The sequence below is a fragment of the Pan troglodytes genome, chromosome 3 (genome assembly GCF_028858775.2).
Source record: "Pan troglodytes isolate AG18354 chromosome 3, NHGRI_mPanTro3-v2.0_pri, whole genome shotgun sequence".
Classification (NCBI taxonomy): domain Eukaryota; kingdom Metazoa; phylum Chordata; class Mammalia; order Primates; family Hominidae; genus Pan; species Pan troglodytes.
In genome coordinates, this window is record NC_072401.2 from 130957809 (window position 1) to 130982643 (window position 24835).

A 24835-nucleotide genomic window follows, 5' to 3' on the forward strand; every position below is an offset into this window, starting at 1 on the left:
GTTAAGAAAGAAATGATGGTCAAGAGAAAAATAATACCATTTTTCTACTTCATCCAACATTAGTTGCCTTAAAATATTAAAAGTTTTTCTTGGCATAATCTATTTCTGTTTAAATAAAGGTTAAATTACATATAAAACAACTAACAAAATAAACCTACAGGATATCTCTATTTAGTAGTGAGAGAGATTAAGGTTCCACTGTGTGGAGCCTTATAACATAGAATATAGCCATGAATACAAAATGATACACAAAGGCCAAAGGAAGCTAGGAGAGGGAAGAGGTAGAGCAGAACTAACATTTATAGAGCACTTGTGTATATTAATCATTGTACTAATTAATACCATTTGTTTGGTTTTATTTTATCCTGACAACATCTCTTTGAGGTTTATTACTATCTTGATTTTTAGATATATTACAACTGGTTTAAGATCATATTTTCTTTAAAAAGATGTAAATGGAATTCTTATTCTAGACTGGCTAATTTTCAAAGATTACATTCTTACTATTCTACTACTCCTTATGGTATTCTTGCTAATATCAAAAAACCATGAATACCCTGTGAATAATTTCACTATTAGAGACTAGTGTTCACAAAACATTTTATATCATGTACCACATGGGTTAAAAATATTTTGAGCATGCTCTTCCATCATATATATACTTAAAATCTACTTTATAAAATATGTATGTGTACAATTCTATAAAAATAAAAAAATACTATGTATATTATGAAATATACATAAAACTTTAAAAGTATGAATTAAAAATAATTGTAATTAGAAGTGCTAATGTTTCCTGCTTGTATCTCAAATGGTTGTCTAGTTCAGCCCACAGGACAAATAGACCCTACCATAGAGAGCACTGTTCTATGTTACCAACACCATCTCCTATAGGGCATGCATATTGGTTACGCAAATATGACAAAAATCTCAGTGTTGATTTTAGCCTCTTCAGCAGGTCATAAAAACCGTGAATCTGTTATGACGATCAGCATTTCTTCTAGTGTGAAATAATTCACAGTTCACTTAGGAACAAGGTTTATTTTTTCTAATGCATTATTGAGAGGAGATTCCCTCTGTAGTATGTTATTTTCTAAGAAATCACAGCAGAGTTGTACACACTACTAAAGTGGAATTTAGCAAAAGATACGATGCACAGGGTATCTATCATTTCTGATTCTTTGATAAACCTTAACTTCCACATCTCAGAAAGAATATTTGTTTTGGGTAATTTGTTATTAGCTATAGTACTTAGGTCATTTTCCTCCCTCTGTCATTTTTGGATGGTTGTTCATTATTAGAAGGGGGTGAGAGGTGAAATCAAGTCCACCAGTTCAGTGGACCAGAGATGTGATATGCAGAGACTGAAGCTGTAATTACAGAGTCACTGTGTGGAGCCTTATGAGAGAATGTCCTCACTGTGAAGCCTTCTGTTTTGTCAATACACTTACATCAATACTTGGCAGTCAGTTCTGCTGCTTTAGGGCTTCAGCATACGAAACAGACAAAGTCACTAATATCAAATTTGAGCTACTTTGCATTTGCCGTTGACAAATCTTATTTCAGAAATATGCATGAGCATGAGGATCAGATCAAGCTTTTAACATTTACATTTTTTTTTTCTAGCAGGGAAGACTCTGATCCTCTCATAATTTACCTATTGTTGATTTCCTGAATCTTTTTAAATCCTTTGCAACTGAAGATGGTCTCTCCATCAGAGAAGCAATTAACCAAATGCCTGACTACAGCGTATACAGCATCTGTTATAAAAGCATAAAAGGTTAACTTAAATCCTGGCACACAAACGAGATGTCAGACCAGAACAAATCAGCATGGAAATACCTGGAGGAGATACAAGGTTAAGGTGGAGCATATGTACAGTTAAGAGGATGTTCATGACTAGTGGAATGTGTTTTTCAGATTGCAATGACTGGAAGGTTAGAAATGACATGTCTATTATGAATCAACATAATTCATATTCTGCAGCTTTTACCTGACAAAAGAAAAGGTGCCTTATTCTTCCCTATGCAACTCAAAATCCAAACAAAGAACTATAGACGTGTCAACTTTCATCTCATAGAAATGCTTAGGTATTTTTTAAAGAAAAAGAGAACACTTTTTAAAAGATTATGCATTGCCTGAGTTAAGAGAGTTAAGAAGATAAATAAGAATAGATTTGTTTTACCTTATAGATGAACCTCTTTCAATCAGTTATTATAGGATGGAATAATAAAACATTAAAATACTATACATATAAAACTAACCATTACAAATTAAATGGACTGCACTATTACAATTTTAGATTGAATTATGCAGTAGATTAATAATGATCACAAAGGTTTAATATTCATTCAATTGAGAGAAGAGTTCAAGTTCCTCTTCACTTGAATCTTGGTGAGCTCTGTGAGTGCCTTACGAATATAGCTGCAATAATTCCATGCCAGTTTCTGGGCCACAGCCTTAAGAGGCTAATAGCATCCATTTTTTGTCTGTTATGACCCTTGCTCTTAAGGCCCTAAGCTGTAGTATGAGTCCAACTATCCTCCTGAATAAACTACGTGGTGGAGAGGCCCTGAGATTACAAAATAAAATAGTGAGCCCAGTAGAATCCAGCTCTGCCAAGATCCCAAACATGGGAATAAAGCTGTCTTGGATCCAGCAGACCACCTCAGCTATCTATGGCTACTACCAAGTACTCATGTCATGTAATGTGGAGCTAATAATTGTCCAGAATGAGCCTGTATTATTTGCTATTTCACAAAATTATAAAATATATTAGAAGGTAGTTATTCCAAACCACTAAATTTTGGGATATTTTCTTAAAGTAGTAGATAGGTAGGCTACTAAATATGACTAATTTCATTACTTTTAGAATTAATTTTAAGAATTAGGATATGTTCAATTTAGGATTAGTAAAGTAAAAAAGCAAATATGATACCTGAAGAAATAGAATCTATAAAATTGTATGTCACAGTAACACATTCTTCTGAAGAAGTTCTTAACTTTATGTAATTATATAGATAAATCTATCATAATATTTGTGTTTTTTCACCATCCTGATGGGCGAATCAGGTGTGTCTTTTTAAAGGTACAGGTTCTAAACCATTGTCTCAAACTTTTGTATTTAGAAAACATGCAATGTGACATTACACGTGAATTGCCTGTTACAACTGTCATAGGTATCAGCTGAAATTTTCTATCCTTGTAAATTGAAAGCCCATCACACAGACTGTTAAACCCCTGAATTTCTGCAGTCTTTGTGAAGTTTCTGTGGAAGAATAATGGTGACTTTTCCTTCTCCATTCTTTTCTTTACATCTTCGTTTATAAACTCCTAATTCCAACCAGTTAGTTCATGTTGGATCATCTTACCATTCTTCTGGGGACCATTTCAGACAGATATAAAGTATAGCTTTTTTACTATTATCACTATTTCCCATTGAAATTGTCTACAGAAAGCATTTTATGTGTTTCAGACTCTAATGAAGGTTTGGTGAGGTAAATATATTATGCCAACTATGCTGCACTCCCAATTTATTTCTCTCCTTCTCCAGGCACCTCCATTCCAGCAAACTCAATTTATTACTTTGTTTTTTAAGAAAGTTCTTCTTTCTACCATTTACTTTTTGTCAGTTGACTTTTTAATATCTAAATATGTATTCATACATATTAATGGACTTTGTTAATCCTAAGACAGTATTGCAAAATTCACCCCCAGTAGGCACAGAGGAACTGACAGAGCTTAGTTTCCATTTTAACCATTTTCCTATCCCATGTGTTTCTGTGAGCGTAGGGAAAATGGGGGAAAGGGCACTTTTGATATACCATTGGTTCTAGAATTGGATTAATAAATCCTGCTCAAGCAAATCCAATATTATATCCTGTATTGAACATTACTAAGGATTTCAAGGATACAGACAATAAGGAGGTTCAGATGAAGAAAAGAGGGCTATGGGACAGGAAGAGCCTTTCCTCTGTTCTTTCCTTCTCACACCAGACACACATCTTTGCCCAGAATAATAGAGGAGATACATAAGTGAGGTTTTTTAGAGTTATTATGTCGCATTGCAGAAAGAGCATTTAAATTATGTATTATAAGCATGAGGAATATTATTTCCATTCTGTACACCAGGGAGTTGTATAGCTTGCATGACATTCACTAGGAAGCCAAGCCTCCAATCTGTAGATCTTGATTTTATTTACTAAAAATAACCCTCAATCAGAAATATTTTGCTAATGGCATTCTATATAAAAGGACTATTTCTTCTAGAAAATATTTTTGTCTTTACCTACAGGTGCAGGTGACAAGGAGATTAAACAAGGTCACTTGTTTTCTTTCCTTCTCTGAAATAAAGAAGGTCAGTCTGGTAATGTGTGTGACTTGATTACAGGCTGGATGCTTTAGTTCCTCTCTCTCTCTCTCTCTCTCTCTCTCTCTCTCTCTCCAAGTGTACATGTATACCTTACTTTATTTTCTGTGGTCCTCTTTAGACTTCATTCACTCCATTTTTACTCACAATAACTCTATTAAGCCTATAAGGCAGGTATAATTGTTTCAACTTTAAAAATAAAAAGTTATTTGTGGTTTGAGGGATTTCATTGCACTCTTCCAAACTGACACAATTTAACATGCAGTCACAGCATACGTTCAATGCACCAGGCATTACTCCAGATACTGGGGATTTAAACAGGGCTGAGACACCACTGGTATGTTCCTGTGACCCTGTATCGTTCATTTAAATATTGAAATGTTTCCTTTTAGGCCCTATTTTGGATCCACCTTTAGGGTGGTCAAGCCACTGAAGTTTTACATCTGGCTCAGGTGGCTCACATGATTCTACTGCAACTCTGAAAATAGATTCTGTCCATGCAGTTAAGTAATCGCTTTCATAAATCTTGCCTCCCTGCCACCTTTAATAGGGAATAGCCAATTTCCAAGGCTAAGTGGTGCCCTGCCTGAAACTCTCATTCTGGATGTCACTGGGCCACCCCTGCAGCTTCCCTTTGAGCATGCCACAGCTCTACACACGAGCCCCTGGCCAGAGCCAGCCACACGACAACCCTATTACCCGTGCTGGCATATAAGGAGACCACTGTCTCTTGACTATCCGGCTCCATATATCCAGACAGCCTTCCACTGGCTCAGGGTTTTTCGTTTCCCCTCCTCCATCTTTCAGTTGCTCTTATGTGGTCACTCGTGGAAACTGTAGTTGTTGCAGCTCTTCGTCTCTGAGTTCCAGAGAAAATCCCAGAAGGCAGGGAGGTTTTTTTCCTACTCATAGCCTCAGTCTGAATGGAAACATCTCAGGATCTGATATGATGTTCTCAGCTGCACAAGCATTTCTGAAACTTGTGTTACACAATTTGGGGAGAATGGTGAGATCTCGATGCATGATTAAGGACATGTCATTCCTAAGATTTGCATTCCACTTTCTGCCAACTGGTTGAAATTTCCCTTTATTTAGTAGTAAATGATCATTAAAATGAACCTAAGGTCTGCTGGATATTTCATTAGCAATATTCATCTTCGTGACTGATTAAAAAGAGAGTTGATGCATATTATAAAGCACTTAATCTGAGGTCTGTTTATAACTTTTTTATTATAACTGTTTATAACTATTTATAATCTGTGGTCTGTTTATAACTATTTTATTAGATATATTTTTAACTAATTTCAGCAATAGATTAACTATAATCATCCCTATTTTACAAATGAGGAAACTGAGGCACTGAGATAGCATCTAAAGCTTACATGGGGGAGTGAGGATTTGATTCCAGGAAGTTAGGCAACGGGATCTGCACTCCTGACATTAATAATATGATACCGCTCCACAAAATACCTCCTCTCATCTGGCCTAACAAAATTGGTTTGCCTTAAAAATTTTTGAAGTTTGGTTGATGATGTATACCACATTATTTCAAAGTCTTTATTCCTCCTTACTTTTTGATATGTGAGTTTCAGTAGTGTCTAGTAGGAGTGGAATATATTTCTCAGCCCTTTTAAAGTTAGACTTAGCAGTGTGACTTGCTTTGGTCAATGAAATGTAGGTGGAGGTGGCAGTGTTATGTTTCCAATAGAGGCCTTTCAGGCATTGCCATTTGCTGCTTTCTTGTGCTGCTTTGTCATTGCAATGAAAATATTTCCTGGGTAACTACTGGTTCCGGAGTAATGTTTGACACGTGTAGCAGATCTAAACCTAACCTTTAGCTTGAAGCCAAGCCCAGATAATATGCAGCTTAAAACCAAGGTGCCCAGATGAATTGACTTAGATCAGCCACAGTCATAATGGGACTGCAGAACCAGAAGCAAAAGAGTAAAATGCTTATTTTCGTACAACATTGAGTTTTGGGGTCCTTGGTTTGTAACATTATTGCAGTAAAACATGACAAATATCTTCAATAAAAGATATATTGAATATAATAAAATAGCAGATATTACTATAAGTATAAAATTCTTTATATAATTGCAATTTTTCCACAAAAAACAAATGAAGCTTTGGAGCTATGAATAATATTACTGATATTAAGAGAAATGGAAACTACAAATAACTTAATATCTATCAAATTTGTGAAGAAGTTTTAGAAATTTTTATATTTTTTCTAATGTCAAATCATAACTATGACAGCCATTTCAAACAAATCTGATACCAACAATTTCTTAAAATCAAAGTGTTTTGAAAATAATTAGAATGTAATAAAAAATTAGTACTATAACTCATATCACTTTGACAGTATTTGGTAATATAGTTTAATTTTATTTAGAAAATGAAAGAGAACACAGTTTTAAAGCTTTTGACTTATATGTATTGTTGACCCTTGAAGAACACTGGTTGGAACTATGTGAGTCACTTATAATTGGAATTTCTTCCTCTTCTGCCACCTCTGAGACAGCAAGACCAACCCCTCCTCTTTCTCATCCTTCTCAGCTTACTCAATGTGAAGATGATGAGGATGAAAACCCTTATAATGATCCACTTCCACTAATCATATTTACTATTCTATTAATGAATGGTAAATATATTTTTCTCTTGATTTTCTTAATAACATTTTCTTTCCTTTAGCTAACTTTATTGTAAAAAATACAGTATACCTATAACATATAAAATATGAGTTAATCCAGTGTTAAAGTTATCAGTAAGGCTTCCAGTCAACAGTAGGCTATTGATAGCTAAGTTAAGTTTTGAGGAAGGCAAAAGTTATCTGCTGATTTCTGACTACATGAGATCTTGGCATCCTAACCACGTGTTGTTCAAGGGTCAACTCTAGCTTTATATTACCGTACCAAGTTTTAAATTCTGGATATTGCCCTTAAATAAAAAGAAAAATGGCAAATGGCCTTTCCTTGCGGGATTTCACCAGATTATTACGAAAAGTAGGTATTTAAGAATAAAGTTAAGGGACAAATGAAAATAATACCAAAGACATTGTATGGAATTAACTCATAAAACATTCCCAGGTTATAAACTAAATTTTCTTATCCTACAATCTGTCTTATCTCAAAAATTTTATGCTACTGAGGCTAGTACGCCATTTTTGTATAAGGTGAAATTTATGAATGAATTACTTACATTTTTTTTGTCTTGTTTTGTTCCCATTATCATGTTTTCCTATCTGATTGGTGAGACTGAATGGAATTGTTTTTTGGAGTTTGAAGATTATAAAATTTGGAGATTCTCATTAAGGAAAAAAACATAAATTAATGTAAAATTAGTTTTGAAAGTGAATATTTTAAAAAAGAAAAGTTATAACAAATTAGGCTTAGAGTTTCTGATCCCTTAGGCAATCTATCATGAATGCTTAAATAGAAGAGCTTGCCAATTGTACCCTGCACAGCGCAGGGTGCAATTTATATTTATTTTCAAATAAATATATTTGAAAATAGCCACAAAACGTTCCCTATCTCAGGTGCTATGCAAGGTGGGAAAGGGAGGACTAGCTTCATAGTACATTTATCACTATTTATTGGTGACATTTTTCTTAATCTCCACTTAATTTCTGTACTCTCTCTTTTTAAAAAATTTTCACAATTTGTTTTTTACTTGTCTTATATTCATTATGCAACTTTCTAATAAGTTTATTAAATGCACTAAGTATAATAATCAATGCTATATTCAAAGGTACATCTGACATACCTCCTGCCCTCAAGAAATTTATAGCCTAAGAGAAACTTCCTTGGAAGTTAACAATTATAAAATAATGGAAGTAGTACTGTAGTTGACATTTTCTGTAAATATTAGAACTAGAAAACAAAGAAAAGAGTAGAAAATTATGCCTAAGATTAAAGCAGAGACTTTGTGGAGGTGAAAAAGCTTGGGTTGAATTGTGAAAGATGAGAAAGTTGTCACTAAGAAGAAAAGAGTAGGAAGGGCATTTTTAAGTGGAGCCACAGCCCAGGAGTAAAGGTGTGATCAAAAGCACAGAAGCTCAACAGTTTTGGACACTGATTAAAAGGAATCATTAGCTAGCATGACTGGAATGAAGTATATTAAAAGGGTCATGGATCTCATGATAGAAAAATTTGATGCCAGTCTAGGAGCCTAAACCTACTGCATAGGAACTATGAATGCAGTCTATTGCAGAAGGAGGCCAGATATGGCTCTATTTCAGAAAGACAATTCTGGCAGTGATGTGCAGAGAAAATCTGTGAGATGAGATTTGAAAGAGATGAAGTGGAAAGACCGATTAGGAGACTGTTTTGATCCCAGCCAGTTTTCACAGTGCTGCTTGACTTATGAAAATGGAACCTTTAAAGTAAAGAGAGTCAGTTTTCTAGGAGATAGAGTTCTTTGAAAGTAATATCAAATGGTTTTTAAAACTATTCATTGATTCTAAATGAAACAAAATCACCTTTATTTTATCTTTTGATTAATGTTCAAAAGTGATAGAAAACTACTAATAAGCAAAACCTAAGTATGAAAAAGTTATTCATTCTAATGCTTTTTTTCTGAAAAAAAAGATTTTTATTTAGAAACTGATCGCACTCAATATTCATAAGGCTTAAATGATTGAGAAAACATGGCCAGATTGAAAGACTAGATTGTCTTCCAGTTGTTCAATGTACCCTGGGTTGATTTTTATCCTTCCCACCAAGTAACCAAGTAGATGAAAAGGATGAAATGTCAAGAGGAGAGAGGAGGATGGGGGAAGTATAGGGGTGAAGAATTATAGGTGGATGGAAGCTCAATAGAAACATCTAAGACAAGAGCATGGGAGTGGTTCAATATCTTGAATAAAAGGGATAATAGATTGTTGGGGAGGGATATGAAACATCAAAAGAGCAGAGGAATATTATAGTGGAATAATGCTGAAAAAGGCAAAAAGCTACATCATTTAAAAAGTGGGAGAAAAATCAATAGCCTTTTTATGTTGAATGACTGAAATATATGACTGGAAAGATCAGGTTGCACATGATTTCTATTGACATACTTTTTAAACATATATTCAATATAAATTTATTATCTTTTAGTCCTTTTAAATGATATCAATCTACCCAGGGAAACAATTGCTTGAAGTAATGAGCTGTGCTGAGAGTTATTGGACCAACGTCTGATTAATCAAAACAATGTCCCATTCCCAACCTCTTTGATTTCTGGTTTATCACAAATCACATCTCGAAACATTTGCCTCAATAGTATATACTGGCTCTGTATAACTCACTCTGTTATGAGTGATATGCACTCTGCACATATATGAGGATATGCACTGTGATAAATTTTGTGCATGTCCTCTTACTTGACCTTAGAAAAGCTTATAGCATTTAATCTTTAGCCTCACCTACATTCTGTTCTACTGGGCTAACTAGATAGGCCTCCCTTTCAGGCAAGGTTAGCAAATATAATTCATAAATAGAGGGGAGCTTATTATAGTGGGTAAAAAGGTAAGAGAAAGACATAAAAATTTTCAGGAAGAAAGAACCAGAAAGACAGAAATTTTCAGGAAGAAAGAACAAGCAAGATAGTCCTTGCACACAAAATAACTTGCGCTCGAGTGAAAGATATGCATAACTAACACTAGACAGTGCAAACATGGCCAAAAGCCTGGGGGGAAATGAGTGTTTGCTGAACTGTGATCTAGAATGTTGATTTTTTGGTAAAAGGGGCTGCTTTTATGTCTCAGAGGCAGAGGACACCTTTTCTCAAGCTTGGAAACAAAAAAGAGAATTGGGTGGGGAGGGTGACATTTAAGTGTCATTCCAGCAGTGTAGTGTGTTGTAAGTGGAATATAATCTTCAGTATAAAGGAAGAGGTGAGCTTGGTGTTCATTTTCTCTCATACAGCAAGATATTAGAGTGTGTTGTGGTGTCACGGGACAGCAGGGGTTTTCATTGATTTCAAGTTCTTCATCTTATACTGTGACTTTAGGCAAACTGTTCTGAGTCTCTGATTTTTTTCGTCTAAGAAAATAAATATTTAATAATTAGTAGAATAAAATGTGATGAGATAATGTATGCTAGCATGTGGGAAGGATGCATAAATTAAAAAGTAGGCCTTATCTTTCCATAAAAATAATATGTTTACAAATATATGTTGTATTCATTCTTTATACAAAGATAAAATTTTATCAAAATTATAAGTCAAAATTAAGAGAAACAGATTATATTATATATCCTTTAGGCCATTGTAGGCTCATATTATGCCTAATATGATTCCATTTAAGCATGGACATGATGCTAATTTGTATGGCAGACTGTATGGGGTTCAAGGTAGTGAAACTTTATTTAAAATGCCATGTGTATTATGTTAAATATTTTATCCTACTCCACTTCAACTAAGGCCATTGATACTTATTATGCATTTTTGTGTGACATTTTGGAGGTCATATTTCTTGAAGTTTTCTTTAAGGCAAGACTTAATGTTTATCCTTGGTAGTCAATACCTAATATTTATCCTTGTCTTTTGCACAGAAGTGGCCATATCACACAATTTTGACCCATGGGATATAAATGGAAGTAGACTGTGATTTTTCCCAGTCATTGCTTTCTGTTAATGAGATCTGTTTTATTTCTCTTTTCTTTTTTCGTCCTACTAAAAATGCATGTGATTGTCATAGCTGAAACAGCCTTGTTACTTCGAAGAGAAAACTAGCAAACATAGTAGCTAGGCCATGTGATACTGCTGAACTAGTGTCCGTACCACCTGCTCAGGACCTCTTGCAATGGGAGATGAAATTTGTTTAACTACTGTGATCAGCTCTTTGCTTATTGGAAGAAAAGGCATTCCTAAGTGACACAGAACTAAACTTAGTGTTCTAAGTATTTTGGCAGATCTTGTGTTACTGTTCATTCTGAATCCTGATACATCATATTCACTTAGAAAGACAAATATTGGGTTTCTTTTTTTGATAGCCTAATCCATTTCTGATTGCCCAATTCATTTTCTTTTCTTGGTCTATCTGACCATTTGAATATGAACAGTGTCCTGATAAATGCTGAGACTGTATACAAAAGTTCTCTTTCTCACTGTCTTCCTCTCACCGTTACTCTTCATTGCTCTGTAAGATACATGAACCAAAATCAATGTTAAGTTATTTTGAGATAGACTTTCCCCAAATTCTATCTCATCTTCACTGAAAGATCCTTCTATAAATATAGCCAAGTTATACTTTTCTTCAAAAAACCTGATACTTCACAGTAGCAAAAGACTGAGATATTTTAATGTTAGAGAAAGATTGGAAGTCTGTATTATATGGTATCCTGAAAGCAACAGATTTCAAAATATGTACCCTGTTGAACTGAGGATATAGAGCAGAGAGAATACTGAGAACCTTGCTCTTTCAGGTTTAGAAGTTTCAGTATTCATTATGCTTTTCCTAAAAAGTTAGTTAAATTTTATGCTTATTTTATGCAGATACTTAGATCATGACATAGGCCTGTGTTGTCTACTTTTCGTAGCATTCATTAAAATCCCAGAGGAAAGGGACAAATTTATGCTGAAGGTGAAGAGAATTGAGCTTTATGTCTGAAAGAAGAAAATGAACAAATTATAACTTTGTTAAATGCTAAGAGAGACACAATTTTATGCCTCAAGAGTTAATGCGATCAGGGTCTGTGTTGGGAGTGTTAGCAGGAGATATGATTTAACATAGCATTATCTCCCTTAATGTGAGCCCACCTGCAAGCATTCCTGTTAAGCTGTCCCTGGCTGAAGAAGACTTCTCTCATTGTGAAGACTGAATTGATACAAAGCAAGGCGCAAGGAGAAGATAATCATTCCCTTCTCATTCAGAGCTAGTAGAGTCCACTTCAGTACAGAGGCCATTAAAATGATAGCAGAGGTAAAGAAGTACAATGCCAAGAGCCAGATACCCCTAGATTCAACGAGACTCTAGGCAATATATCTGGCTGTGGAAATGAGGTAAAGAAAATATACTGAGAGCTAAACAGGGTATTTTAGAAGAGTTTCTGCTGAAGATATAGCCTAGTTGAAAATTTCTATGACTGTTAAATCCTAAAGCAATACCCAGACTACAAAATTTATACCACAGGAGGAGAGTTGACAAAACTGAACATTTCCCAAAGAGATAAACTCCTATATTGCCAATTACAGGTCTTACTACAGAGGACAATGAACAAGGGAGATCCTACTGCAGGGCTGGATCTGAGGTCAGCAATTTGGCTGCCTAAAGAATCCCACCTCTGCCAAGGTATCATGGCCCAACAAGGTGTAGATGTACTAGGCAAATGGCTACTGTGCTGTTGCCCATATCCCATTTTTCAAATGAAAGCTTTTATAATGTTTATTCGAATTGCCCCACTGTTACATATTATATAGGGTTGAGGTAATTTGTATTTCATCCACAGGATGCTGGGCCATGAATAGGAATTCTGTGATTCAAGGATATTATAACTTTTCAAGTTGACATTTGACCATGAAAACAACACGCAATTGTGCTTAAGCAGGCAAGAATCTTCAAGATCTTCTTTTGTAAAATGATCTTCTTTTTTCATGATGGCGAAAACCAGTCAACCAAGAGACAAAACAAAATATATAAAACTCAGAGAAATTTTATTGAAAGTGAGGAATTTTCTGAGCATTGGAATATTTAAATAAAGAACATACATATGAACGACAGCTGGGGTTAGTTATATAAAGGCTGTAAAACCTAGATAGAATGAAAACGATAACATAAAACTAAAATGGCAATGAGGATAGAAGAAATCTGTGGAAATCTTAGAAGAATTTCCTCATCCTTTAAAGTGGATCATTAAAGACAGTTATTATGTACATAGTATATCCAATGCCTTCATATTTTATTTCATTATATTTCCACTTTATTGAGGTATAACTTACAAATAAAAATTATATATATTTAAGGTGTACAACATGATGATTTATATGTGTACACATTGTGAAATGATTACCACAGTCAAATTAATTATCACATCCATTACCTCACACAGTTACCATTTGTGTATATGTGGTGTGGACACTTAAGAACTACTCTCTTAAGAAATTTCAAGTAAATAATATAATACTAACTACAGTCACCATGCTGTACATTAGATTCTCAGAGCTTATTCATTTTATAACTGAAAGTTTATCTTGATATTTTAAATAATCTTTCCTTGTAACATTTCAAGAACAGTGCAATATCAAATATCTATGTTAAAGAAACATTAACTTTGTATTCTTACATCCTCATGATATAAATATGCTTAGACATTTGTATGATTTATTACATATTAGGACATAATATGAAATTGAGACTTAACCCTGGGAAAGATATAACCACTGGATGATTTGAAGTAGGAAGCAATTATTCTGGCAGTGGTGGTTGTGGTGGGTGGATTGTAGTATGATCAAAAATAAATTAGAAAGTTAAGCTTGGTAATAATTAAGGAAATATTAGATGTGAGGGTGGTGAGATTTAGGATATACATTGAAGAAAGAGCCCATAGCTGTCAAGTATGAAGGAAAGAGAACTAGGACTAGCTCCTTATTTTTTTTTTTCTGAAGAATTGTGTGCCTCTTACTGAGATATTAGCATTGAATGCTGATATTTATGAAGCACTTAATACAAATATATACAGACTCATTTGAATTTCAAATGACTCAAATTAACACTATTGAATAGTATTGTTATTATTCCCATTTTCCAGATAGAAAACTGAAGAATAGATAAGTTAATAACTATCCAGTATATCATGTAACCAGTAGTAAGTAGCACAGCCAGGAATTGAACATTTGTAATTTCTTAACAATCATGCTTTTAAATAGAATTGTATAAATGGAGAAGACTATGGAAATAAAAGTTCAAGTATTATGGTAATGCTTATATGTCTATTGAACATGCAAAGGGCAAGAACTTCAATCTTCTAATATGATCAGGAGACGGTCATAAAAATTAATTAGAAAATATTTATATATTAAAATTTGATATAGGCTGCTTATAGCAGAATGGACTTATGTGTAACTTATTTGGCCTCCTTTTGTTTACCATTTAGCCCCTTGTTAGTGTCTCCAATAGATCAAATCATGCAATGAAAGTATATATTTTTTAATCCAAGTGAAGAAACTGAATAAACAGTGCATTATCTCAGGCCATATCACTCTCAAGGAAACGGGAGATTCTTGTGTGTTTTGGACCTTTTGTCATAATTTGGTTATGTCAATAATTACAATTCATATGTTTATATAGTATTTTACTTTGCTTTACTAAGCACATTCTTATACTTTATATCAGTTTGATTTTAAGTCTCACATTAACTTTACGATGAATATAGTACAGACATTATTATTCTGCCTTCAGAAGTGAATCTACTTGTCCTCAAATAGGTTAAGTGACTTGTTCAATATCAACCTGAAAATCAGTGGCAGAAATGGGATTGTAACTAGAGTTTCTTTAGTTCATACTGTCGTTCATTCCAAGGACTTTAGATATAACATTAGAATTGAGAGTTCTGTCTGAATCTAATATGTCCATGTGGCAGCAGTATGATTACATGTAATTTAAATGTGCTATGGAGTATTTTAATATAAAATTCTATGTGGTTTAAGGGCATACTTGATTATACTGATTGAGTTTTTGGTTGGTTTTGCATGTATGTGAAGACAGGATTGTTCAAACTTGATCCTCAAACAACATCCTATCACCCCCACAGGATTCTGAGTGAAAAGAAATGATTAAGTATGCAGAGCCTAGGTTTGATCCCACACCCTATGAATCTCCTAGCCTTGGAGTGGCCTGGACTGTGGGCAAACATTCAACTTATTTTAGCCTGCTTTAAACTTAAGCCAGTGGTTCTCACAATTTCTTTCCAGTAATGCAACACATTTGTACTCGTGCCATTTCCATGACCATATTCAGATTTTAAAGTTCACTCATTGTGGTTGAGGATTTTATTTTTTTAAATTTTACTGATACATAATAGTTGTACAGATTTATAGACTACCTGTGATATTTTGACATATGGATACAATATGTAATTATCAAATCAGGGTAATTGGAATATCCACCACCTCAAACATTCATCATTTATTCATTTCTTTCTGTTAATAATATTTTTTTTCTCTCTCTCTCTTTATTTTTTGTAGGGAGGAGTTCTTGCTCTGTCACCTAGTCTGGAATGCAAGGGCACAATCATAGCTCTCTGCAGCCTCATACTCCTGGACTCAAATGATCCTCCTGCCTCACCCTCCTGAGTAGTTGGGACTACAGGCATGTGCCACCATGCCTGGCTAATTTATTTTTATTTATTTTTATTTTTTTAGAGATGAGGTTTTTTATATTGCCCAGGCTGGTCTCAAACTGGCCTCAAGCTATCCTACTGCCTCAGCCTCCCGAGTAGGTGGGAATATTCTAAACATTTTCTTCCAGCTATTTTGAAATATACAATAAATTATTGTTATTAATAGTTGCCCTACCATGCTAGCAAACACTAGAACTTATTTCCTTTATCTAACTGTATTTTTGTGCCCATTAACCAACCTGTCTTCATCCCCTAATACTCTGTACTCTTCCCAGACTCTGTTGCTCTAATTCTTAAGCCTGTTTCCTCTTTTGATAAACCTAAACGCTCAAGGCTTTCTTAAAGACAGGACTTTTCTCCCTCTGATCCTGGAAATTATGAAAAGAGCTGTCACTAAACCTCCCACTGGAAATCATTGACCCATGCTACATGCAGACCTCCTTTGCATCTGGGCTCACAACATATTCCTATTTCTTACATCTTAACATGGCAATGGTGAGAAGAGGCAAGGAATAAAAACCTAAAGGAGAAAAGAGACAAGCGAAATAATAGATTTTCTCCAAAACTTACCAAAGAGATGACTAAACCCATTGATTTCACCTGTAAGCAACCCCAAGATAATGATCTCTTCCAAGCTGCAGACAGCTTTTTTCTCCTTGCACACCGATTTCAGGGTCCTTGCACACTGATTTCAGGGAATTTGTAATTCAAAAGAGAATTAAACACTTTTGAAGCAGGATACCAAAATAAAAAATGTAAAGAGAAAGCAGGCTACATGGAGGAAAGCACATTTAATGCTGATAATTAGCATCTAAAAACTGGATACCTTAGTTCCTTGACATCAAGTTTTCTGCTTGACCCAAATGATAACTTGTTCTCCTAGGGGTTGAAGTAGATTAGAGCAAGAAAGTTGTAAAATTAACAGTGGTAAAAACAGAGACATTGCAAACAATGTTCTCTTTGCTTTTTAATGAAAACATTCTAAGCATTTAAATGGTTAAAAAAATGCTAGTTATAAGCATGTCTTCCTTTATAGCTTATGTCTTTCCTTGGGGCATATTCTGTTCATTTTGCTTACTTGTTCTCTGGTCTGCAGTTTTATACAACAATTCACCACAGAGATCCCTGGGTTAAGTAGTGAGGGAAATCATTCTAGCTTAAGCATGTTAAGTTTGGATGAAGGCACAGAACTCTAGAAGAAATTGAAACTTACAATTGTGCTTAATTGGCTTTAACCCTTCAACATATTGTGTAGAAGTACATTGGGTAATAACATATACTGTTTCACTGTGCATACGTTAAAATGTAAAATCCTTTAAATGCAAACAGCACTTGTCACTCCATCAACTATTCAAATTGTCAGAGATGTATCAACCAACCCTAGCTACCCTCTGCAGGCGATCTGGAGCCAGCCTGCTGTTTAATAACCAGCATTTAACAAGAATAACATGTAGATGTGGTGTGTGGTTTAAAACATTGTGTTAAGCATCATTAAAACTCAGTCTCCTAAGAGCCTTATTAAGAGTCCTTTCCTCACCATAATAAAACATTTCTCTGTGACTGTTTCGATCTAGTTGCTAACAATACAAACAAAATGCCTCTTAATTTAGCATCCCACTAGAGGGCCATTGTGATTGTAGAACTGTAAAGGCAGGGAGAAAAAAAAACCTAAACCACCCTTCCCAAGTCCCACCTAAAATCAGTGAAACGGAAGCACTGGGAGCCGTTGATTTTAGGATTTATTTTTACAGTTTTTTCCCCTTTCCTTTCACTCGGTGTGTGGTTATTATTTGGGGCTGTGTCTTCGTTCAGTACTATTATGGAAGTTTGCCGATGACTTAGAAATGGGCCCTGCCTCACGGAGTCAGCAATACCAGTTGTTGGATGGGCTGGTGCTGTTCCCAAGACAATGCGTACATGAAACTTCTATAAAAATTCATGTGATCTTGATGCTAACATTTATTTGAAAAGAAAATGAAATTTGCTTACCCTACAATTAGCCTGAAGTTCTCTCATCCTGTTATTACACAAGAAAATACATGCATAATTGTGTCAATTAATAGAGATAGTAATTCAAATCTTCTGTGACAGAAACACAGAACAATCCAATTCTGTTTCAGATCTTCCTCCTTTGAAAATGTGTATGCCAGTTTTCTCGGCACAACTATCCTCACTGCTTTATAGACAGTTACAGAGTTAACAAAATCGACAAACCACAAAAATATTTTGATAGAGGATGCTAACAAATTAGATTTAGGGGAATCTCATTCTAATATTTCAATCTATTGAATAGTTCTGCTAAGCCTGCAATATGTAAAGTGAGTCAAGTGAAAATATTTTAAGTGACCAGTTGATTGAACTTGACCTTTGCTTTCTTTTGAAATGGACCACCAAGAAAGAAGAAAGTATTTTATCTCATTTTTAGTTAATCTTGCCTATGAGATTGCGACAATATGTCATGCATGCATCTATTTTCATTCATGCTGTTTTTATACAAATGCTGAAAGGAGGAAGTATTTGTATTCCAGATTGTCAAAACTCCCCTAAATATGGAATAACTCTCAAAGGTTTGTTAAATTCATAGTATTTGCCACTAAAATATATTGAGGTTCAGGAATATAGTGTTTGATGTTCCACAAAACATATGAAATCACACTTTTTAGTTAATGGAATATGATTTGCCTTTAGATTAAATTTGAATGGTTGAAAATATTTGGTATTCCTCACAAACATCAAAGTTGTCTCTTGTTAAAATAGGCACTTGATTTTATGCTGTTTTAGTAATATGAGCTATAAATATTATTCTTAATATGAGTTGGTAGGCTGTATAAACTAATGAGATCATTCTTGTAAATTTTCTCTAGAAACATTTGGATTGAACCATATCAAATTTCCATTTTGTAGTTCAAAAATGGTCAACAATCAGCAATTTCATATGATTCAACTGTCTCTCCTTGAGATTAAAGCGGATTTCAAATTCACTTTAATAATGGTTTCTCTCGACACAAGGACCATGGTTCAAACAGCCTTTCCTCATGAAAGGATGACTAACACATGTATATTTCTGTAACACATTCTTCCTTAAAAATCAGAGAAGACCCACAAAACCTTTGTTAGTGAACTAAGCATTTCTTCAAACAAGTTCTATTTGAAAGTGCATGTTGATGGTGAAGGACAAACGCAATTGAAGATTGAATTACTTACCTGTAAAGGTGACATCTCAAAATAGTGCCTAATGTTTATTAGGGGAGACTGATGTATTTTTTCTCTCTATCTTATCTCTCAATAGGTAAGACTGTGAAGGTACTACCTTTTCACCACATTAAAATTCACTCTGGGCCCAGTAAAATCTGCCAGTTGATTCCCAAGAGGCCCTCTGGGGACAGAGCCATTAGTGAAATGCACAATGTAATTAGACTGTAGACTGTGAAATTTATTCACAGTTGTATGATATGAGATTTTTACCTGCACTCAACTGTGGTTTTTCTTTTGAAATCCCTCCATATCATGTTTTTCTGCAGCATTTTTCTTCCATGCCTCTTCTCAAGGCATGTGTTTCAGCAATTTAGAGAAGTTACACAATATTCTATTTCAATAGAAAGTATGTCATCTAAAGTTAGCCCATAATAAAGGTCTTATGGAATTCACAGATTTAATATAAATGAGGTCATTATGTTTTAACTCTTATAAATAAAATTTCACATAGGGTTTATGATAATTTTCCAGAAATGGAGAATCTCACAAAATAACTTGCTGTGTTCCAATGTATTGATGTGCAATAAAACAAATTAAATGCTAAATGTGAATTTCCATTCATTTAAAACCGATTTTTTTTTAATGCTTCCTCTCAGGCTATACTGGTTATTGTGGATCCAAAAATCCTGGGATACAGACTTTGCCCTCGAATTAATTACTGCATAGTGGGTGGCCTGAAAAGCAAACATAAGCACTAAATATGGAAAAATGCAAAAGGCAATGGGACCGTAAAAGGAACAGGTTTGTTTACCGAGAAAATTCTTTTTACTTGTTGAGACTTGAATACTAGGAAAATATCTTCCAGGCAAAAGAGACCAAATAAATAACAAACCCACAATTACCTTGAAGAAACTTGGAATGTTTGAGTACTACAGTTCAGATTGTTGAAGAATTAAGTGCCACAGAGGGAAGAATTGAGGGTAAAGAGCTGGCTGAGTAGTGAGGTCTAGATCTTATAGGGCAGCGCATGCCATGAAAATAAATACAAATTTCACTCTTCATAGAAGTGCAAGGCAATTCAAGAATTTTGATCAGTTGAGGAATATAGTACATTTAATTGTGAGTTTGATTTCTCTGATGGCAGTGTGGATAAATAACTTGAACAGGGGTGAGACTGAGGGGTGAGGTGTGACTCCAATAGCCCAGTAAAGAGATGATAAATGTCGAAACCAGTGCACCTGAAGTCTGATGGAAGCAGAAGCATGGATAGGAGAGAGATTTAGAAAATGGAGTTGACTGGACTTAACTGATTGAATATGAAATGCTGGGTAAAAAGAAAAAAGGATTTAGGATGATGTCTGGTAAGACCCTCACATTTCTTTCAATTCTCAACTATATGCTGGGGGCCATCTAATTATTTCTTCAGCCCATTCCTCTAAATTTGCCATTTTCATTTCTAATATCTACTTCAGCACATTGTGCCTCATGGTTCTCTTGCTGCCAGAGGTGCTCCCCTTTGGATAAACCTTACACATGCCATCATCATTTGCCTTAGCTCCAGCTATAAACCTGTTTTTCAGGCTTAAATATCATTCTTCTTTATTTCCCATATCCAATAACTATGTAGCTCTATACATTTTTCTTAAAAATATTTCTCAAATCTCTCTACTACTTTTTATTCCCACTCCCAAAAATTCTTGTGAAATATCATTTTAACTAATCTCCCAGTCTTGCCTTCCTTCTCTCCTGCTCTCCAATTCACACTTCACAGTGAAACTAAAAAATGTTTCAATACTTAACTAGACACACCTGAAATCGTTAATCATGGTTTTTAAACTTTGATCTCTTCCACCTTCTCAAACCAAATCTCACACCAGTGACTCTGCCCTCCATACAAGTAATTTCTTTAATTTGGGTGTACTGGTCTCTCTTCTTGCTTCAGCAACTTCACCATGTGCTTTTCTCACTTTCCGAAATGCTCTTTCTCTTCTCCCACCTCTTAACACAAATAACTGTAATGTTTGTGAAGCCAGCTTAGGTATCACTTCCTTAGGGAAGTGTTTGTGATCACTCCAGACTACAGTAATACCCTAGTCATAAGTTTACATCATGCTTTAAATCATTTTGTTGTATCACTGAACAAATACTCTTAACAGGGAATAATGTGAGACTATAAAGTTGGAGTGTTATGATTCTGCAATGGGATGGTCGTAGGTGAAAGGAAAAAGTTGAATGGAGGGAAAGGTAATTAGAATTTAAGAGGTCCAGGATCTGTGAGGTTGGTTTGTTACATGTGTCAAATACAAGGAAATTAAAGAACTGCAAGATAATAGCAAGCCCTGAAGGGGTGACCAATAGGGTAAACTAGGTACAAAACTCTGTAATGAATGTGTAGGAATTCAATGGAGAGGAACATTAGTCTAATTATGAGGACATTAAAGAAGAAATTTTTTTAATGTGTTGTCCTTGGCTGCTTAATTTTTTTATTTCAATAGGTTTTTGGGGAACAGGTGGTGTTTGGTTACATGAATAAATTCTTTATTGGTGATTTCTGAGATTTTGGTGCACCCATCACCCAAGCAGTGTACACTGTACCCAATGTGTAGTCTTTTACCCTCTCCACCCCCTACCTTTCCCTGAGTCCCCAAAGTCCAATGTATCATTCTTATGCCTTTGTGCCCTCCTAGCCTAGATCTCACATATGAGTGAGAACACACAGTGTTTGGTTTTCCATTCTTGAGTTACTTCACTTAGAATAATAGTCTCCAGTTTCTTCCATTTGTAGCAAATGCCATTATTTCATTCCTTTTTATGGCTGAGTAGTATTCCATTATATATATATATATATATATATATATACACACATACCACATTTTCTTTATTCACTTGTTAATTGATGGACATTTGGACTGGTTCCGTATTTTTGTGTGCAGGTATCTTTTTCATATAATGATCTCTTTTCCTCTGGGTAGATACCCAGTAATGGGATTGCTGGATCCAATGATAGATCTACTTTTAGTTCTTTAAGGAATCTCCACACTGTTTCCAAAGTGGTTGTTTACATTCCCACCAACAGTGTAAATTGTTCCCTTTTCACTGCATCCATGCCAACATCTGTTATTTTTTGATTTTTTGATTATGTCCATTCTTGGAGGAGTAAGGTGTTATCACATTGTGGTTTTGATTTGCATTAGAAGGAATGAATTTTGAAGAAGTGTGTGATGCAATGAGCTAGAAACAGCAATAAACTGCCACTAGGAAGAAGATATGGTATTGACTTCTGAATACAGAAAGAGAGTTCAAAGTAAGATGGAGAAATAAACCAAGGAGCTAGATGTATGGACAAAGGCTGAAATGAAAGTAATATAGAAGAAAGATATTAAGAGAGAGTTATACCTGGTGAATGGCAATAGATGACAGGAGAACAAAGGGAATTTCTCAATTCAAAGTTTCTGAATAGAATTTAGTTTAAAATTACTCTGATAAAAGCATTGACACAACCTTCCATGTAGGTGGATACGTAGCAATTATCACCTGCTGATGAATCTCAATTGCATTAAAAGGATGAAAGTTAAGTAGGTCTCTATGTCTAAAAAGTAGGAAGTGAGGATACTGTGATGCTTATGATCAGTTAGAGGAGAAGTCCACAAACCATAGACTGTGAGCCAAATCTTGCCCTATGGCTGTTTTTGTGAGAACCATGAATTAAGAATAGTTTTATATTTTTATATGGTTGAAAAAGTATCAAAAGAAGAATACTTATTTATATTCACTGTTTTGACAATAGCCATGCACTGACTGTTCTAAACTTTTGCATTTGTTAACTCACTTAAGCCTTACCATGAACCTGTGAAGTAGATACTATCAGTAATTTTTAGATGAAAAAACTGAGACTTCTATATAGGTTAAGTAAGTAGTCAAAGATTACAAGTCAGTCAGCTGGAACTGAAACCCAAGGAGGGTTCCACAGAAGCTATGGTTTTAACTTGCTTTCTTATGTGAAAGAAAGATTGTGATGGCAATCTATTAAGTTTGAACAAGAGAGAAGCAGGAAACATATTCTGATATAATTCAGAATGAAGAGCACTTGCTTTATCGAAGCAAGGAGAGACTTTGTAGAATGAGACCATGATTCTACCATGATGATAGGGAATTAACTTTAAATCCTAATTAATCAAAAATGTTATCTTCCCCCCAAAAGAATTCTATTATAATTAGTAGGTGTGTATTACAGAAATTATACTCAATATTATTATTATATTTTGAATTTTTTCAATTAAAATTTTGTGGATATCTGTTTTTATTTTTTTGTTATGTAAGTAACTAGAGTTTTCTGAATTTTGTCTCTTGACCTGCAAAGTCTAAAATCTAACATAGTTAGTAACTAGCCCTTTATAGAAAAAGTTTAATTACTCCTGTGGTATGGTTTTGCTGTGTCCCCACCCAAATCTCATTTTGAATTCCTATGTGTTGTGGGAGGGACCCAATGGGAGGTAATTGAATCGTGGGGGCAGGTCTTTCCTGTTCTGTTTTTGTGATACTGAACAAGTCTCAGAAGATCTGATGGTCTTATAAGAGGCAGTTTCCCTACACAAATTCTTTCTCTTTGCCTGTCACCATCCACGTAAGATGTGATCTGCACCTCCTTGCTTCCCACCATAATTGTGAGGCCTCCCCAGCCATGTGGAACTGTAAGTCCATTAAACCTCTTTGTTTTGTAAATTGCCCAGTCTCTGGTACATCTTTATTGGCAGCATGAAAATGGACTAATACACTCTGGCTTAGGGTAATAACCTGCAAGTTACTCATTCCAATTGAAAAATGAGATAAGCATGAATTATATAAAGTCATGTCTACCATTAATATTTGATAAGACCATTAAGCATTTTTGCATCATATCATGCTTAGATTTCTCTTACCAAAGTCTTTGATCCATTTTTCAATCACTTCCATTTTCTTACTAACTAAAGAAACCAAACTAGAATGTCTCTCAGTGCAGGGAGTTTGCTTTCTCCATAGGGGATATGGCCATTGGGAAGTACATCTGTTCTTGCTGTTTGAGGTTTCTTTGTTAGCTTATTCCTCCCCCACAACCAGTATCAATTGTCCCCTGTGCATATACTCACTTCATTTCTGCCAAATTTTGCCAGATGTTAGTTGTGTTACTGAGACAAGAAGATGGCCAATATCCAAAGTCCCAGATCAGGTATCTCCTGCCAATGCTCACCTTAATTTCTAGGGGATACAGGTATACAGAAAATCCCTCTATATAGCAACTCACAGTGACAATTTCAGTGTCAAGCCAGTTTTATCCTAGTATGCTGTTATATTTGCATATAATAAAGGTGCCTAGCATAATATCTTTGCTGTCTCCAAAACCAGGATTATAATATTTAAGTCTTTTTAGTTTATTTTCCAATTTTTTTCACATCTATGCATCTAAGTGAAAATAAATGTGATGGGATTGATGTAAATAGCAAATGCCATTACATCTAGACCATGAATTTCTAATTTAAAAAGTCAGAATGCCAAGAAGAGAAAGTTGTGTAGATCCCATTGTTTTGAGAAGACTAGTAAAGGACACAGCCAGACAGAGATGAGCTTTCAGGGGGAAGCCAGGAGAATAAATTTGCTTTAATTGCTCCCCTTTCTTCCCCAGATCTCTTCTAAGATGTCTTGATCGACTGACCCCAAAGCCAGAGGGTACCAGGTCAAAAAGCAAGGTACTAAGGGGGTTGGGGGTAAATTTGGAATACCTGATAGAAGACATCTCTTATTACTTCCCTTTCAAAATTCAGTCAATGAAAACTCACCCATGTTTATGTGCCTGTTATTGCACTAAAACTGGATATACTACAGTAAATGAAGCTGACTCATAGTCTAGTCCATGGGTCACCTGGTGGGCAGTGTAGCATTATAAAATGAAAAAGTGAAATCAATAAGTGCTAGTACT

The 24835-nt window shown here is 34.8% G+C and overlaps 1 long non-coding RNA gene across 2 annotated transcripts in view; it reads left to right on the plus strand.

Moving 5' to 3' along the window:
• LOC107974406 (uncharacterized) overlaps positions 1 to 24623 on the plus strand; it is a 40290-nt gene extending 15667 nt beyond the window's left edge. Inside the window, exons 3-4 of one of the 2 annotated variants that reach the window (XR_001717146.3) lie at positions 19539 to 19683; positions 24542 to 24623. This is a non-coding gene — a long non-coding RNA (uncharacterized LOC107974406). Of the gene's footprint in view, positions 1 to 15532; positions 17680 to 19538; positions 19684 to 24541 lie in introns of those variants that run through there. The other variant, XR_008547612.2, reaches the window with a different exon arrangement.
• Positions 24624 to 24835: the final 212 nt, after the last annotated feature.